Source organism: Pleurodeles waltl, chromosome 5 (assembly GCF_031143425.1).
Source record: "Pleurodeles waltl isolate 20211129_DDA chromosome 5, aPleWal1.hap1.20221129, whole genome shotgun sequence".
Classification (NCBI taxonomy): domain Eukaryota; kingdom Metazoa; phylum Chordata; class Amphibia; order Caudata; family Salamandridae; genus Pleurodeles; species Pleurodeles waltl.
In genome coordinates this window covers 410,938,848-410,958,372 of record NC_090444.1, presented here as the reverse complement: position 1 = coordinate 410,958,372, position 19,525 = coordinate 410,938,848, and the positions used below count along the sequence as shown (strand labels likewise).

General features: G+C 42.2%; 1 long non-coding RNA gene across 1 annotated transcript in view; it reads right to left on the bottom strand.

The window, feature by feature from the left end:
- Positions 1-488: 488 nt before the first annotated feature.
- LOC138297261 (uncharacterized) overlaps positions 489-19,525 on the bottom strand; it is a 108,926-nt gene continuing 89,889 nt past the window's right edge. The window contains exons 4-5 of the long non-coding RNA XR_011203981.1: positions 2,816-2,992; positions 489-915 (exon numbers count right to left, since the gene is read on the bottom strand). This is a non-coding gene — a long non-coding RNA (uncharacterized lncRNA). The remainder of the gene's footprint in view (positions 916-2,815; positions 2,993-19,525) is intronic.

Here is a 19,525-nt window from a genome sequence, read left to right as displayed (position 1 = left end):
CTGTATCTATTGCGGTTCTCCGCACAGACAGGATATGCAGAGGGTCACTGCCAAGGCTTAAATAATCTATATGCATTTCTCCTTAAGTGCCCTTCACTATGTCTAGTTATTGTGTAAGTGTTAATCAGAGGCCCTCCATCGGTTTAGGCAGAGCCTACCCATTTTCCAGCACATATCACTGTGGACCTTTTTCCGAGTGAGGCAGAGCAAAAGTACCGCACAGAATTTCACTCCATCCGATTCAGAGTTTGCAGGTATTTCCATAGTTGGTTGTACCGGGTATGGGAGAACCACAGCCAATTTTTCCAACTGGTAATTCCAGCCAGAAAAAATCACATGAGGTTGTGGCTGCAGAAGCAGCCAAGCCTCAATCTGTGTTTTTTTAATCTCTCCTACATCCCGCCCACGGTCCCATGTAGTTTTATTACCATAAAAAAACAGTTCCACATGGTAATTTCCCAATGTATTTCGTTTATTCAAAATTGGACAATACTGGTGCGAATGACTGCATGGTAAAGGTAAAATCGCATGTAATTTTTACTGTCGCAACAGAACTGTGCTTCTTGCAATCAAGGCCTCTGTGTTGAGACTTAAGTATCACATGGTGTTGTAATAGGCGCCAGGGTTGTTTGCAGACTTGCTGCTGGCAATGTTTGAGTTGTCGACGATGCTTGGAAAGACAGTGGTGTCATTTGAGTAACTCTTGGTTTATCCTGTTTCCTTTATTTTGCTTGGACAAGCGGAAGTCTGGTACGTGAACTTTGAGGGCATTTGTGACTTGCAAGACTGCCTTTCAGATAGATATTTAGATAGATATTTACGAATTATAAAGTGAGTTGCTAATGACTGTCTTGAGGCATCATATCCGAGTGCACTTCTTAGCTTCCTGTCTGTGTTGCCTTTTTGAGGGGAAGCCTAGTACAGCAAAAGAACAATTACATTAAATTAACTGGAGAACAACAATTCATAATCAAATGTAAACAATGTACTTTCAGTGTTGTAGTAAGATAACAATAAGACAATGCAATGCATAAGGCAAAACTGAAATTAATACAATGGCAAGACAAGTTCTGAAGAATTTAAAAACACAGTCATAGTCAGATAAGGTAGGCGGAGTTGCAATAAATTGTAGCGCTCTCTTTGGGGTAATAATATAAAATGCAATAAAGACACATATGATTGTTTTCGTTTTACCTCATCGGTCTCAGAAAATAATGTCAAAGTTTAGATATTCTTTGAGCGCTAGGCAGCATCAGGCGTCTCTTCTAACTGAATGTTTAATTTCATGCTTCATTTGATAAAGAGTGCGCCATCATAGCATGGCTGCGCAGGGAGTTTTAAGTTAATTAACAGCAGACGTAAAACTTCAAATTGACCTTTCTTGCTGCTCCGAAGTACGTGACTGCTAGTACGGAATAAAATCTCTTAACATATAAATAAGTATCTGCCGCATAGATTGGGTAGACCTGCCTCGAGGCACAAAACTTGCACAGACAAGCGCTTCCTGGGGGATCGATAATAAACCTTTGAATACAATAACTTGTCATGAGATCGAAGATCAGTGGCAAACAAGAGAATGGGCGGAATCTTTGATAGACATTTAATAAATGCTCAAATGTCTCCTACTCATTGCACTATATACTTTTGTTCGGCCTCGCTGTGGGCTATAGTTATGGATGTTTTGCTGTGGAATGGGGAGGGGATCGACTGAAGGTTTTAAGGACAGCACCCTGCACAGGAAAACAGACTGTGGCCCATATTTATACTTTTTGACGCTAAACTGCGCTAACGCAGTTTAGCGTCAAAAAATTTTGCGCCGTCTAACGCCATTCTGAAGCGCCATGCGGGCGCCGTATTTATGGAATGGCGTTAGACGGCGCAATCAGACCGGCGCTGCCTGGTTTGCGTGGGAAAAAACCACGTAGACCAGACAGCGCCGGCGTAGGGGGAAAATGGCGTATGGGCGTCTTAAAATGGGGCAAGTCAGGTTACGTCGAAAAAATCGTCGTAACCCGACTTGCGCCATTTTTTTTCGACGCCCATCCCCCATCAACATGACTCCTATCATTGTAAAGATAGGAGTCATGCCCCCTTGCCCAATGGCCATGCCCAGGGGACTTCTGTCCCCTGGGCATGGTCATTGGGCATAGTGGCATGTAGGGGGGCACAAATCAGGCCCCCCTATGCCACAAAAAATTTAAAAAAAAATACTTACCTGAACTTACCTTAATGTCCATGGGATGGGTCCCTCCGTCCTTGGGTGTCCTCCTGGGGTGGGCAAGGGTGGCAGGGGGGGTCCCTGGGGGCAGGGGAGGGCACTCTGGGCTCATTTTGAGCCCACTTGTCCCTTAACGCCATGCCTGACCCAGGCGTTAAAAAGCGGCGCAAATGCGCCGTTTTTAGCCACGCCCACTCCCGGGCGTCTCTTTTGCCCGGGAGTATAAATACCACGTAAAGGCCTGGGAGTCATTTTTTAAGACGGGAACGCCTCCCTTGCATATCATTAACGCAAGGAAGGGGTTCACGCTAAAAAATGACGCACATTCCGGGAACTTTGGCGCTAGACGCCTCTAACGCCATAGTATAAATATGGCGTTAGTTGGCGTTAGTTTAGCGTCGAATTTGCGTCGAAAAAAACGACGCAAATTCGGCGCAAACGGAGTATAAATACGGGCCTGTGTCTCTGTGGATTTACTATTCAGTTTGCAGTTAAACCGTAGAAATGTTCAAGATTTAGAAAACACCAAGATTTGACCTTAGGGAAATGTTCTTTTACACAGCGCTAAACTCGAGAGCACTCACAATATATACTTACAGAGAAAAGTTGATTTTTTTGCCTTGATTAGAAGAAAGCTTTTGAACACTGCTGAACGTTCGAGTAAATCCTTTAAGTATAATGAGAACAGCAGCGAGCATGGAGGGACCCATATTTTCATTTTCGGCAACATTGTGAGCCGTTCAGCACCCGTTTAGTACCAAGGGCCTGTCTGTTCTGTATGCAAAGCAATCACGAGTTTTAAATGACCAGATGTGATACCCAAATTATCCAATTTATGCCACAAAGTTTTCAACCTACAGAATCGAATGCTCTTGAAAAATCAGTGAATGCGGCATATATTGGTGCCAACTTGTCAAAAATTGTATGCACCACTGCTTTATTATCAAGTACTGAAAGGTGATCCTGAAAACCCAACTGTTCAACTGGTGAAAATGCATTTTCCTTAACCCGCCCTTGGAGGTGGCCCGATAAAGAATTAGGAAAATGTTTGGCACTAACATTTGGAAGGACAACGTGTCGATAATGTTGAGGCAATATCTTAGATCTCCTTCTGATGATAAGAATGAAAATCCTACCCAGGGCCGGCTTTAGTACTGGTGGCGCCCTGTGCTACAGTTTATTGGGGCGCCCCCCCACCCTATGACCTCCTCCTCGGTTTCACTCACTTCCACCCGTCAAATGTGCCCCTCATCTCTCCATCGCTCCCCTTTCACATATATTCATGTGTTTTAAAGCACTTGTAAAGGCTGGCTTTGCTAATCCACTCAGCTAGCCACTTAAAATATAGGACCATATTTAAGAGCCACTCGCACCATTCTAACGCCACATTAGCGTCATTTTTGTTACGCTAATGGGGCGTTTGAAGGCCAAAAACACTGTGGCATTTTTACAAAGTTGCGCAATGGATGAATTGCGCCACTTTGTATCCCTTTGCGCTGCATTATGCCTGCACCAGGCATAATGTATGCAAAGGTGGCATTCCCCCATTGGGGGGGAGCAAAGAATTGGTGCAAAGAAATCGGATAGATTTCTTTGCGTCATTTTTTTCGGCACTTTTAACGCCTGCTCAGAGCAGGCATTAAAAGGAGACTTCTGTTGGTTACAATGGGCCTCTGGGTGCTTTGCAGGATTAGCATCAACATTTTTTACGCTAATCCTGCAAAGTGCCGGGCTAGCGTAAAAAATTCTGACACTAGTCCCCTAACTACCACCATGTTGCGCCGTATTTGAAATACAGCACACACATGGTGGCGTTAGGGGAGCGCTAAAGGGAGCAAGAAAAATGGTGCAGCACTGTGTGCAGTGCCACTTTTTTCATGTGCCAGGCATAATGTATGCAAAGGGGGCACCCCCGTTAGAGGGGCCAAAAATATGGCGCAAAGAAATCTGACAGATTTCTTTGCGTCATTTTTTTCCTGGACTTTTACCGCCTGCTCAGAGCAGGCATTAAAAGGAGGCTTCTATTGGCTACAATGGGCCTCTGGGTGCTTTGCATGATTAGCGTCAACATTTTTTATGCTAATCCTGCAAAGCGTTGGACTAGCATAAACAATTCTGATGCTAGTCCCCTAACTGCTGCCATGGTGCACAGTATTTTAGATATGATGCGTTAGGAGGGTGGTGCTCAGGGGGCGCAAGAAAAGTGGCGCAGCACTGTGTGCTGCACCACATTTTTCAAATATGCCCCATAGGGAGTGCTTAATTTGTAAATAAAAAGGTTCCGGTGCCCGAAGCCCTCCTCTTAAACATGCAGCTGCTGCAATTAAATGTGTGAACATGGCATACAGAGGCAGCAAAATCCTGAAGCCATCTCGGGCCTCTTCAATCCATTAACAGGCGCTCCCTGCCACTTTAGCTCACTCTTGTGGATTTCAGGTTTTTCCCATTGTGACACTTTTTCATTTTTCTCTTTCTCCGTCTTTCCCATATGTGTCTTTTTCTCGCAGTAAATGATTGAGGCAGAAAAATAAGTGCCGGCCCTCAAAAATAAGTGTCAGTGCTCCGCACTAGAAACAACAAGCACAAATTAAGCACTGCTATAGGTGCATATTTAAAAGCCCCTAGTGCCATTCTAACGCCACATTAGTGTAATTTTTTTTAATTAATGTGGCGTTAGAAGGCCAAAAACGCTGTGCCATATTTACAAAGAGGCGCAATGCATGCATTGCACCACTTTGTAACCCTTTGCGCTACATTATGCCTGCGCCAGGCATAATGTATATATACAAAGGGGGCATCCCCCTGTTAGAGGGACCAAAAAAATGACGCAAAGAAATCTGACAGACTTCTTTGCGTCATTTTTTTCCTGCACTTTTAACACCTGCTCAGAGCAGGCATTAAAAGGTGACTTCCATTGGTTACAATGGGCCTCTGGGTGCTTTGCAAGATTAGTGTCAACATTTTTTACGCTAAGCCTGCAAAGCGCCGTACTAGCGTAAAAAATTCAGACGCTAGTCCCCTAACTACCGCCATGGTGCACCGTATTTTAAATATGATGCACACATGGTGGCGTTAGGGGGGAGCTGAGGGGTGCAAGAAAAGTGGCACTGCACTGTGTGCAGCACCACTTTTCCTAAATATACCCCATAGTTCTGTTTTTTTTGCAGCAGGCATATTAACCCTCTATGCTTCTTTATGTTGAGCCAAAGCTGCCACTAGGCAAAACTCCCATCTCTCTCTCTAGCAGGAACATTAATCACAAGAGGTATATTGACATTTTAATTGTTTCTTTAAGGCTAAACGCACAAGAAACAATTCAGCAGGTGCTTTTAAATTGCAAGTTTTGGAAGTTATTGCTAAACACAGCGCCCCCCTGAGGTCAGCGCCTGGTGCGGTCGCACCGCTGGCACTGCCCAAAAGCCATCCCTGATCCTACCCTTTCAAGAATCTAGAATCAGGAATTAGGCCAGAATTATAACATACAACTAAAAGTGTGCCGATGAGAATCCCAGCTAAATGGATCGTTTTTCATTAATGTAACAAGTATTCCATCAACATCTTCCACCGTTGAGCATATAATCATCCTAGTATAAGTAGCTACTTTAGCTGGGGGCGGTGGTACAAGAGGTACAAAAAGCAATCAAATAATTCACCACAGGCTGCTTTACAATTCATACCTTTGGCCCTGATTCTGACCTTGGCGGACGGCGGAGGCCGTCCGCCAAGGTACCGCCGCCAAATGACCGCACCGCGGTCAGAAGACCGCGGCGGCCATTCAGACATTTCCTCTGGGCCGGCGGGCGCTCTCCAAAAGAGTGCCCGCTGGCCCAGAGGAAATGCCCCTGCAACGAGGACGCCGGCTCAGAATTGAGCCGGCGTAGTTGCAGGCGTGCGACGGGTGCAGTTTGCACCCGTCGCGTATTTCAGTGTCTGCAAGGCAGACACTGAAATACTTTGCGGGGCCCTCTTACGGGGGCTCCTGCAGTGCCCATGCCATTGGCATGGGCACTGCAGGGGCCCCCAGGGGCCCCGCGGCACCCCCTACCGCCATCCTGTTCATGGCGGGTTTCCCGCCATGAACAGGATGGCGGTAGGGGGTGTCTGAATCCCCATGGCAGCGGAGCGCGCTCCGCCGCCATGGAGGATTCCCCCGAGCAGCGGAAAGTCAGCGGGAGACCGCCGACTTTCCGCTTCTGACCGCGGCTGAACCGCCGCGGTCAGAATGCTCGTGGGAGCACCGCCAGCCTGTTGGCGGTGCTCCCGTGGTCGGTGGCCCTGGCGGCCACCGGCCGCCAGGGTCAGAATGACCCCCTTTATGTTTTTTTCTGCATGTAGGTCAGAGACACATTATACCTCAATTGTACCTATTCTTGCTCGGTTATTGATACGGTCGATCTCTTGATTTCTGAACCCGTCAGTAAGGCGATCAGTTGATCATACTTATGAGAAATATTATTCCTTATGGCTTCTTGGAGTAAGAACCACCATCCTATGGACATTCTCATGATGAACACCTTGGCTGCGTTAGAATAACCTGGATACGCATCCGTGCACTGTCCCACACAAAAGGAGAAAACTAATTACCTCCCTTGCCTTCCTTCTTAACCAATAAGGCCCCTTGCCTCCAAGAGACCCCTCCCTCCTCTAAATAAAAACTTCCCCTGCCCCTTTCCTCGTCCTGTTATTTTGTGTCTCCCTATAGACTTACAGTCATTCTCCCTTCAAGGTGTGGCCTGGGGGGCTTCATGGTTTGGATCCCTACTGTAAGCGGAACTCTAGGCCGTGGTTTCCCAGCTGGATGGCATTTTCTGCTCTTCAGAATGGCTGCAGATGGAGCACAGCCTGTGTGAATGTGTGCTGATGAGAAGTTCAGCTAAATGTTTTTTTTTTTGTTATTCATGTTACAAGAATGCCATCAATATTTTCTGTCCTTGAGCATCTTAACATCTTAATATAAGTAGCTACTTTAGCTGGGGGTGGTGGCACAAGAGGTACAAAAGTGCAATCAAATAATTCACCACAGGCTTCTTCACAATTCATACCTTTATGTTTTTTTCTGCATGTAGGTCAGAGACATATTATACCTATATTGTACCTATTTATGCTCAGTTATTGATACAGCCGATCTCTTGAATTCTGAACCCATCAGTAAGGCGATCAGTTGATCATACCTAGGAGAAATATAATTCCTTACGGCTTCTTGGAGCAAGAACCACCATACTATGGACACTCTGATGATGGGCACCTTGGCTACGCTAGAATAACCTGGATACACATCCGTACACAGTCGCTCACAAAAGGGGTATACTAATTACCTCCCTCGCATTCCTTCTTAACCAATGAGGTTCCTTGCCTCCATCAGACCCCTCCCTCCTCTAAATAAAAACGACCTCTGCCCCCTTCCTCGTCCTGTTCTTTTTTGTCTCCCTGTAGACTTACCTTCATTCTCCCTTCATGACGTGGCCTGGGGGGCTTTGTGGTTTGAATCTCCACTGTGAGCGGAGTTAAAATCATAAGTGATCTATAACACTAAAACTTCATCTGAACATAACTGGGAAATTCTGAGCTAAACTGAACTGACTGAACGGAAAAACTGATTTACATCATTTAGAACTTTGCCTAATTAAAGTCCCAAAAAACACTAGCTAAGCTTCTATTGGACAAGACTGTGAGGTGGGACAGTGAGCAACCAATTAAACTGAGTTTCTTCTTTAATTGTATCTTTCTCATTCCTTCTTCAAGATAGGTTCATGTTAATGCTCCTCTATGGTTGGCAGTTTCCGCAGAACATTGACATTGTAGAAAACAGCACAGAACATGACATTTATCTACTATTACTTCCTACCAGAAACTAAGACCCATCTTTAAAAGTTGCAGTAGTTATCACAAGGAACTACAGAATGAGCAGAGTGGAACAAGACAGTAGATTTCCACTGTGAGCTTACAATGGTATGTCGAATAAACAATGTTTGTAAAAGCATTTCAGTAAAGCCAGCAAAACGTTTCAACACTGTACTTGTGAAAAAATGCTACAACATAAGCCTTTTAACTAATGCTAATACATGAAAAAATAATACAATTCTAATATTCAAACCATATTTAGTACAATATTTATCAGCTAATAATAATTTCAAATCATTAGTTTTGCACATCAATAGTAATCATCTTTTGTCAGTACAAATCAAATCAAATCAAATCATTAACATTTATAAAGCGCGCTACTCACCCGTGCGGGTCTCAAGGCGCTAGGGGGGAAAGGGGGGGTTATCGCTGCTCGAACAGCCAAGTCTTTAGGAGTCTCCGGAAAGCGGAGTGGTCCTGGGTGGTCCTGAGGCTGGTGGGGAGGGAGTTCCAGGTCTTGGTTGTGATTCTTCAAAATACATTTTCACAGTCATTTATTATTTCACATAGAACTCAAGTTGGTGGACACCATATCAACCACATTTTAAAACACACATTTTACATTTCTAGTGCAAGTTTTCTCTAATTGGGCCTTTTAATTCACCTTATTTTTACATTTTGGTTAGTCATATTCTATTAATAATGTTTGCTCTCTAACAATCTCTCCTCTGACAGCGATATGTGACATCACAAAAGAACATTTCATTAATGACACAATTCAAAACTTAGTTTGTTTAGTATATCTACAGTTAGGCTTTCACCATTCTTCAAAATTTCTCAAATGCCTATCTGCTTGGTCTCTTTTCCATTTCTATTTCTTCCCTCTTCTGTTTATTTTTCATCCTTTGTAAATAAATAAATCTATACGGTTTGTAAAATCTGATTATACAAATGAGACACACAACCACTATTAATAATGGTTTCAGTATCATTCCCCAGCACCCTGACCAAGATTTCCCAACCAATTTCCCATCTAAGTGAACTTTTACCTATATTTCCCCCACACTTGATTGTTTCAGGTCCTTTAAGTCAGAATTCAAAGTTGTCAAATTTCTAATATAGCTCCTAATTTCTTTACTGTTGTCTGAGATAAAAGTTCACCAATGTCGCGCCTTAAACATCTGACAAACTCAGCCCTCTTTTGCTAAAAGGATGTCTAACGCAAGACGGCTCTGAAGAACCATCAAACTTACCACAACCATTTCTGTACCCAAGAGAAGCATTGCTCCAGAAAAAAGCTGTTAACATTTGGTCCACAATGGCTGTCAGTTTTGTTATTTTCATGTCATTCAGAACAACTCCTATAGAAGGAATAATGGTTCAAAAAATATCTCCAATTATTTCTGAATAACTTTCTTTTTTGATCTTGGTCTTAAGTTCTCATGAGTATCATTTATGTTGTCAATCTGGTACATTTTAGGGAAAACCACTCCAAAGAAACAAGTTCCATACCATTACCTAGGGAGATGTTAATAGGCATTTCTTCCACAAATATAATATACACCAGGACTCACAGGATCTTGTCTATTTAGCATAAAGTCCAATGTATTCCTAAATAGAAATGTCTGCATTCACTCGTTCCCACAAACTTAGTATCAGTTCTAGATTGAGGCCTGTATATAAAAAGCTTTCCTACATGTTGCTCATCTAAAGCAAGCTTCCTTTGTATGTTAGTTACACAATATGCATGGTCATTCTTATAATTTTGTTTTACTAAACCCTTCTCTATTTTCTACTTCATTGCCTTTCTTCTATCATCAGCCTGATTCAGGAAACTTTTCTTAATTGGTGAAAGTATACATGTCAAATCATTCTTGTGAGCATAGGTTGTACCAAATGTCAGTGTAGGTTCAAAGTAACAGCCTACAATGTCTATGTTTCTAACTTTAGCAATACTACTCAAGTGTGGGTTAACAGGAACAAAAGAAAAGACTAGGTAAAAATTTGAGTAAAAATAATGTATGTATTCCAGATTATAAAGCTTTGTTAATAAAAGACTACAATTATTCCCATATGTTCAGGGTAAGCTATGATACGTAATCCCTCTTGCACCGAGGAAGGAATTTGTATACACACATAACATCCTCTCACATCCATAGTCTCAATATATTTATACAACAAACGATAGAAAACATTGGAAGAATGTTCTCCTTGTGAACTAAGTGTAAGTAACTCTCATCTTTATAAAAGTTGTTTATCTCAGAAAATGTAGCCTCCGCTTGTATTGGAGAAGGTATATAAGTAGTTTCAGCTTTATCAGAAACACTCATGCTTGTGATCAATAACAAACTTATGAACACACATACGACTGCCAATCCAGCATACACATACTAGCACCTATTATTTCTATTGTGTTTGGTATTCATGGCCTGAAAAGAATCAAAAGTGGAAAGGGAAAAAATATATAAACGTAACTATGCAGCCACAATCAAAAAATCAAAAATAATTTTCAGTTCTCTTTGTGATTATCTACAGAAGTTTTCAGGCTCTCACAATTAATCAAAAGTCTGTTTAGCAGCTTTGTCAAAATCAGTTCCAAATGTTTCTTTAGGAGATCTCAGTTTGCTGATCACTAACTGTTACTTCCAGTGTATAATACCTTTCCTGGCCACTTGACAATGTAAGTTCAAAACTCAGCTCACGTATGATTTCAAGTTCCAAAATGTTGAACTGGATTCTCATGATCAAAACAAAAGGACAAAGACTTGTGTTCCCACTCACCAGCTGCAAGGTACGCCCATTCAGGAACAGAGTATCTTCGGCTTGCAACTCCCTTTCTTTTTGATTTACAACTTGCCCTTATTTCTTCCTCACTCAGATCTGTTCCTTCTGTTGTTTCTGCTTCCCCATTTATGCTTGACAACACATCAGAAACGTTTTCAGTTGCATGTAAGGAAGACCATTCATCTCCTTTTTACAGTTTTTCTAGACAGTGATGGCACAACTGGACTTACGATTCTTCTTGGTTTAGCAGGAATTTAACGAATTCTTCTTTGACTTTGAATTGTTTCACCTGAATCATTAGCCACTTCAGGAGAAGTCAAATCTGCATGGCTTTGATTCAACTCAACTCCACTTTTGGCAACAAGATTTGCTTTATTTCCTTTCCCCACTCATCTGCTTCTGGGAGAGTCCTCTGGCTCAGACTTGACTCTCTTGCTACATCCACTTCCACTTCTACTAATAGAGGAGTACCAGGATTATCCTCAATTTCATCTTTCAGAAGAGTACCTGGATCTTCATCAGTTTGTACTGTCTTTAATCCAGTTTTGAATTCCAGTATACTTTACAGCAGTCGTTGTCACCAGTAGGACCTGAAATGGTCATTTACACCTACGCTCCAAGCAAGTCTTCTGGACATGTTTCTTGATCACCACCCAATCACCAGCCCGAAGACTGTGACACTGGTCTTGGGATGGTGGCACGGCTGTAGCTTCCACCTGCTGAGACAAAGAGCCAACCACATCAGCTAGACCCTTGCAGTAAACCAGCACCAAGTCATCTGTTATGCTTAAAAGCACATTTGCAGGAACATCTGGCAATCTCATTGCTCTACTCATTAATATCTAAGGGGACAGAGACCAGTTTTTCTGTCAGGTGTACTTCGCATGATCATCAGAACCAACGGTAAAGCATCAGGCCATTTCAGAGAAGTAGATGCACACATCTTTTGCCAGTCAAGCTTTCAAAATGCCATTCATTTGCTCCACTAATCAAGAAGCTTCAGGGTGATAACTACAGTGCAGCTTCTGCTCAATGTTTAAGGCTGAACATAGCATTTTTATCACCTTATTATTGAAGTGACTTCCTCTATCTGACTGTAAAGAGGCCAGAAAACCGAACCTTGGGATTAACTCCCCAAGTAACAGCTTTTCTGCTGCGAGGCTATCATTTCTACGTGTAGGGTAGGCTTAAATCCACTGACTAAATATACAGACAATCACCAACATGTACCTCAAACCACCACACACAGGCATCTCAATGAAATCCATCTGCAGTCTGTTAAGTGGACCACCTGTTCTTCCAATGTGACTCAAATTGACACCAGTTCTGTTTCCCACGCTCATTTGTTGGCATGTAATGCACCTGTGACAAATTGCTTCTGCAACCTGACTACATTTTGCACTGAACCAAACTTACTTAAATGTTCAAATCATTGCATTTCTGCCAATGTGAGTTTGACCATGATAATATCTAGCCATTTGTGTCAGCAGACAGTTTGGCAAGATTAGCTGCCCTTCATTGGAAACACAGGTTTCATCAATTTCTCTTTGATTACAACCCAATTGTATCCTGTTTCTTTTTTCATCTTCTGCAACCTCATCTTGCATTTTTTTAATGTCTTCCAAAATGTCAATCACTCTTGACTTGTCTCATCAGTGCTTGTTACATATTTCCATTCTTCATTGAAGGTGGCACAATTCAGTGCACAGTATCTGGCAATTTGATCAGTATATGCATTACCCATAGAGATAAAATCATTTGCTTTGTCATGCGCAGTACATTTCACAACTGCAACTTTTTTCAGGTAACTGTAGAGCTTCTAACAATTCATGAATCCTGTACCCATTTGTGAAAGGGGTGCCATAAGAGGTCATAAAACCTCTCTGGGACCACAACTGCCCAAAGTCGTGTACCACACCAAATCCATATTGGCTGCCTATAAAAATCATAATTTTACACTGTGATGAAATATAACATGCTCTAGTAAGAGCAACCAATGCACCCACTTGTGCAGAAACTACTCCTTGAAGCCATGAAGCTTCGAGTACACCAGAAATGGTGCACACAGCAAAGCCAGATCTCAATGTTCCCGCACTGTCTCTTAAACAGAAACCACCAACAGAACTTATTTGATCATTGTTCTCTAACAGTATCCTGAATATCAGGTCTAGCTTTGGTGCACAATTCAGTAACATCCAGCAGTCATGTTCCACTTCATTTACATTTTCTGATTCAGCAGTGTCTATAGGTAGCAAAGTAGCAGGATTAAGTACTACGTACCTTCACAGGGTGCCATTCAGTGAGCCCAAAATCAGTAACTCATAGCAGGTCCTCCAAGCATTTGCCAGATATTGAGTCTTTGTCCTAATAAACAACACCTAAACTGAATGAGGGACCAGAACAGTTAAAGGATGTCCCATCACAATGCTCTCACTCTGGGCAAGACTAGTACCAACCACAGCCACCTGTTTCAGGCAGCCTGGTAAAGCTGCAGCAACTGGATCCAATGTAGCTGAAAAATATGCTGCAGGACGATTTACACCACCATGTACCTGTGTTTGGACAGATCGAGCACAACAATCATGTTCTTGACAAACAGTGATAATGGTTTAATGGGGTCAGGCATTCCTGGAGTTAGAGCTCTGCACAGACTCTCTTTCAGCCCAGTTAAAGCTTTCATACAAGCTTCAACAAGAGGAACCAGATCAGTAATGTCTTTGTAGGTCAGGAAATAACAGAAACATTGAGAATCCATTGGCGACAGTAACTCACCATTCCCAAAAGCATCCTGACATCTCTTTGGGTAACAGGGGTGTTCATTTTCAAAATAGCTGTAACCCTTTCTCTAGACACTTTCCCTGCACTTTCTCTATTTGATGTCCCAAGTACTTCACTTCTTTTTTACTGTAATTTTGCTGGAGACACTTTGGGCCTCATTACGATTTCGGTGGATGGTAAAGCCTGCCCACCGAGGTTGCCACCATGGTGGCTGCCTCCGCGCCAGGCCGTGAGGCCCATTATGAGTTTTCCACTGGGTCAGCGGACAAAAACCTCAATTTCTCCCCACTGCCCTAGCAGGAAACGGCTTACAGTATTGTCTCTAGCTTGTAATGGAGCCAGCAGCAATGCTGTAGTGCTCAGGGTGCATCAGCACTCTTACAATGTTCACTGTCTGCAGACAGTGAACATTGCGATGGTGCTGGCCAGGGGGGCCCACTGCACTCGTTCTCTGCCAGCCTTTTAATGGTGGTGCTACCACCATGAAATCTCTGGTGGAGAACGAAGTCGTAACGCCCAGGGAAGTGCTGTTTTCAGTGCTGCCCTGGTGGATTAGGACTGTCATGACCGTCAGACCTCCGGGACAATTAATCCTGGCAATGCTGGCAGTCCCACCGGGGCACGTCCACTGCACTCGTAATATGGCAGTTGGACCATCCCATTGGTGGCAGTCTGACTGCCACGCGAACCTGGCGGTCATGAGACCCCCAGGTTCATAATGAGGGCGTTTATGTCCATTTTCACCCAGATGATTAAATAAAGCCAAGTATCTTGCCTGCATGCTTCTCATGTCTTTGAAGCAATCATTAAGTCATCAATTTACTGAACCAATGTAGATTGGAAAGGCATTTCCAATGATTCTAAATTATTTTTCAAGACTTGATTAAATATGGATGGTGATTCTGAAAATCATTGTGAAATTCTACATCAGGAATACACATGATTGCAGAATTTTAAACAAAAGAGAAACTGGCTATTCTCATGCAGAGGCACTGAGAAAAATGCTTGTGATAAGTCCACTACTGTGAACCATTCTGCGTCACATGAAATTTGGAGCAAAATCACTGCTGGACAACATTTGACCACTATGTCATTAGGTTTTCTCAAATCCCGAACTATGCAAAATTTCCCACTAGGTTTTCACAAACCCAGAAAAGGTGAGTTACATGGGCTGCTCAGAACTTCTCTCAAAACTCCTTGCTCAACAAAATCTGCAATTACAGAAGTAACCCCTTCAATTACATCGGGTGTCATGTGATATTCGGGATTTTTCGGAAAAACTGCATTAGGTTCAACAGTGACTTTGACTGGTTCCACTCCTTTAATTAGATCACTATCTTCCCCAGAAAGCTCTCAGACTTTTAAAATAACTATATCTTGTAAGTCATTTGACAGGTCCTGTACTGTAAAAGCAGGAAAAAGAATATTCAATGGGAATTCTTCATTAATTAGATTACATCCAATTGGTATGCATGACTCCTTGTCTTCACTATTTGTTTGGATGGCAATTCCATTGTATGTACAAGTAATCAAATAATTTAAGTTGCACAATAAATCTCTTCCCAGCAGACATACTGGAATTGAGTCACAGACTACGAATTTGTGCATGCCTTCAAAAGTACCAATTTTGAAAGGAATTGATTCTGTGATCGGATTTGTCAGGTGTTGATTGGCTACTCCTACAACCTGTACTGTTCTCCCAGAAAGTGGCACATTAGGAACATCTGCCATTCGGACAGTAGGGCGTGTAGCTCCTGTTTTAACCTGGATTGGAACTTCATGACACATAACTGTTCCATTCACATAGGGACCACTCACATCGAACTCTAATGAAGGTGCCAGCACACATTCTTCTTAATCTGAACTCTCACTCACAGTTTCATTACTCAATTCATCCTCATTGTGTAATGGTTATTGTGTGATCAATTGCTGACTGTTTTGATTTAATCTTTGACTCATGTTCCTCTGAGGAACCACTACCTGCTGCTGTGCCATTGGAGTTTCATTTGCATTTGTTGTTGCATTTGTTGTTGTGGCACCTGAAAACGTGGCACCTGCTGTTGTTGAATTTGCATTTGTGGAATCTGCATGTGGTTATTCATATTCTGAACATTTACATTAGGATTCCGATTTCGTGGTCCTCTCAAATTTGGAAAAAGATTATGTTCATTCATCTGCACACCTTCCTGCACCATCAAAGGACATTCCCGCTTCTACTGTCCAAGACCCCCACAAGCATGACAAGGTAACATTTTCTTTATTGCCTGAATATCACCTGAATTAACATTCATATTCAGATCAACATGATTTCCATTTCCAACACCACAATCTCCTCTTCCTCTCACCTTTCCCTGAGTCGAAATCACTTGTATGTTTCCCTGTTGTTGCTGAATTCACTGGATCCCTGATTGTGCTACTCTAATTTGCATCACTGTTGCCTTTCTTTCAATCTTGTCTGCTTCATGTCAATTTTGTCACTGCAATATTTAGCAAACTGCAATACTTCATCAATCAGTTTTGCTTGCCAGCAAATCAAATGACTCTTAATCATGTTGCTAATTTCAAGTTTCAATCCCTGCACAAACCTAAACAAAAAATGAATAATGTCTTTGGGCTCAATTGTCTCTGTACCACTGTAATGTTTGAATGCCTACAACAACCTTTCATAATATGCATGTAAGTTAAGTATTTCTTTATTTCAGATTAATAAATATCATAGCAAATTGTAAACCCTATTATAATAAACAGCATCTAAAAAACAAAATAGCAGTGAATACACAAGGTATGACAAGAAATGTTTGGGCCTAGTTCGCTCCTAAGCACTATTTTTATTTTGTGTAAAATAAAATATTTTAGAATCAACTAAACAACAAAACTTAAAATATAAAAACAAAGGCCTAATTGAATACGCAGGCGTGATTCCAGGAATATCTGCTGCAACTGCCCACTTGCGAGCCGGGTATACCACAGCCATGTACATGCTAGATCACGAGTGACCCATAGCAAATTCTGTAGCCAAATGGAGCCTGGAGTTAAAATATATTAGGCTATTGGTTGCATTGACATTTGATGCTCTTTTTTAAACATATGCTGACCAAAATGAATACTACAACAACCACATGCTAAAATGCGGTAAATGGTGCAAAAAACTTGGCTTGTGGCATGTTAGGTGCAATATTGGCTTGCCACCAATTTTTGACAATTAGGCTTTGTGAGCCTAAGCTGATTGCCCTAGAATCAGCGTTTCCCTAGAAGCAAGCTGAATATTGTGCCCAATTAAAAGCACTAACACTGCTGGGGGACAAAAGTTAATCCGGAGCAACCTCAAGGCGGGGCATATCAGCAGCTGTCTCAAGTGACTGACTATCGGGCAGATCCACAGAAAGTAGAGTCCACTTTCTTCAAATAAACCTATAAGCGCCTGTAAGGGTCTGACCAAGTTTCTTTCCAAAGTTGAACTAGGTCTTTTGATGGAAACTCCTGCAGATGAAATAAAGGAAGTGAATGTTGGAGGTGCTGAGATGTGGTTGACAATATAAGGTTGTGGGCTCCACAAGATATAAGACTGGAGGACTGTCCAACCATGCCTCTTTTTGGCCAACTCAGCTTTATCTTATGTGCATGTGTGCAGTTTGAAGGCCTTACTGATGTTTTTTGAAAACCTTGTTAGGTTGATCTGTGAGTCCCATGCACTGTTCATGTTTAAGATGGCCAATGCATGTTGGATTGCAGTTGCCCATTAATTTATTTGCTTGGGAAGAGACTTCATCTCTAACCAACACTGAGCAGCCAATTAATCTAACAGCGCCAATCTAAGCTTCATGCAGAATTTAAAAATTGCTCCCAGCCTCACCGATGCTTGATCAAAAAGGCCAAACTCCAGTGCTTGTGAGATGTTTTTTGGAATGAGGAAAATACATTTAAACAGAGCCGGTTGGAGCTGATTTAATGTGGAGGCATCATGCTCTTTCGATAATTCAGATCTATAGGTTAGGGTAGGAAGGAATTTGTCTCAAATTAATTGGAGTAGATCATCTTGAAAAGTACTTCCAAGCTTTTTTGTAATAATCTTAGAGCAATCGTAATTTCTGGCCCAACACTCTCCCATGGATTAGATGTTCCTTGTATGATAATCTTTCATCCAGGATAAACCCAGGTACTTGTAGGATTTAACCAGCTCCAAATGATTCCCTGCAACTTTACATCTACATTTGCTTTGGTGAAGACGCAAGTTATATGAAAAGCAAATTATTTTAGTTTTATTGTAGTGAATTTCCAGGCCCAGGGTAACGATGTATTTGGCCAACTTGGTGATTAGTCGCTGAAGGCCGACCAACGTCTGGCTTAATAGCACGATGTTGTCTGCATATTGTAGACATCTCACTGCTTAACCAGCTAACTTAGGTGGATCAGTTACAACGTCTGACAAACATGAGGCTGGGTCTGCCGTGTAAATGTTCAATAAAATTGGTGCAAGAATGCACCCCTGCTTAAGGCCGCTGTGCGTTGCAATCTTCCGGGTAGTTCTGTCTCCCTTGCCAATTTTTACCTGTACCCAAGTATCTGAATACATATTAATCACTACCTCCATTAAGTTTGGTTGAACTCCCCAACTGGCCATCTTAGCCCATAGCAGATGTCTTGAGACCTTATCAAAGCTGCTTTCAGATTGACAAAGCAGGAGCAAAGATTAGCATTTTTACTTATGGCTTTTTCAGCAAGAAGAGTAACTGCGAAAAGGCTGATCACAGTGTTTGTTCCCACCCTGAAGCCTGTCTGCGTTTTTGGAATAATCTTTTCAGTTGTGGCCCAGGCTTCCAAACCCATTAACAAATCTGAGGCAAATTTCTTGATCTCAACACCTATGAGGGCGATTAATCTATAATTTGTTGGGTCAGACCATGCGCCAGATTTAAAGATAGGTTGCAAGATGCTACCTTTCCAGGATCCCAGATGGGAATTGGTGTAGAAAACCTAATTGAACATGGGAGTAAAATAGCTAGCCCAAAACTGTTGGTCATGTTTGAACAGGGCGCTAGGGAGACCATAAAGGTCAGGAGCCCCGTTGGATCTCAATTTCTTAAGAGACAGCAGAAATTGTAGTTCTTTCAGCCACTATCCTTCTGGGAGGGTCGACGAGGAAGCTGCTGCGTAACAACTATGGACATTTGTGTGGAGTTAGGGTATCCTGTTAACTACCATGCTCCCCAAGTTCACAGCAGTTATGTGATTTATTCAGTCCACTTCACTAATGCCTGCATTGTAATGACAAAATCTGCTGTTTGCAATTAAGATAATTTCTGCCTAAAAGGACTTGCTATTTTTTATTCTAGTTGATTGAAGAAGCTTTGGCGACACACTTGCCCAATATGCTTGTTTGGCAGACCAGATGGCGTTTCTACAGGCTAAGCTTAGATTTGCAATTTGCTTCCTTATTTGATTATGGATGAGCTCTGCTTTCCAGAGATTTCTGATATCTCTGTTTAATTCTCTAATTTTTCTGTAAGAGCGATGAAGTGTACCAGACTGCCCCCTTCCTTAACTTATGGTGGCATTCTGTGGTATTTGCTGCAAAATTCCCTATAAGAGCAGAAATAAATCACATTCTCCCAAGATGACTTGTGTTAAACTCTGTTGATGAATAAAGGATGGGATAATGCACATAATGGACTCCACCCCATTTCCTTTCCAAACCAGGTGCTTCGGATTATACGCACTCACAGACGTAAACACAACATTTGCTTGCACGGCTCTGGGCGGACAAAGCAGTAGCTCCACCTGCCGAGGAAAATAATTGCTCTCTACTCTCTCTAATATGCTATAATGGGAGACCGTGGGTAACAACTCTGAGTTAGCCAATGTATAATCAAAAATTGACATGGCTTTGTTGAATAGCCTTGTGAA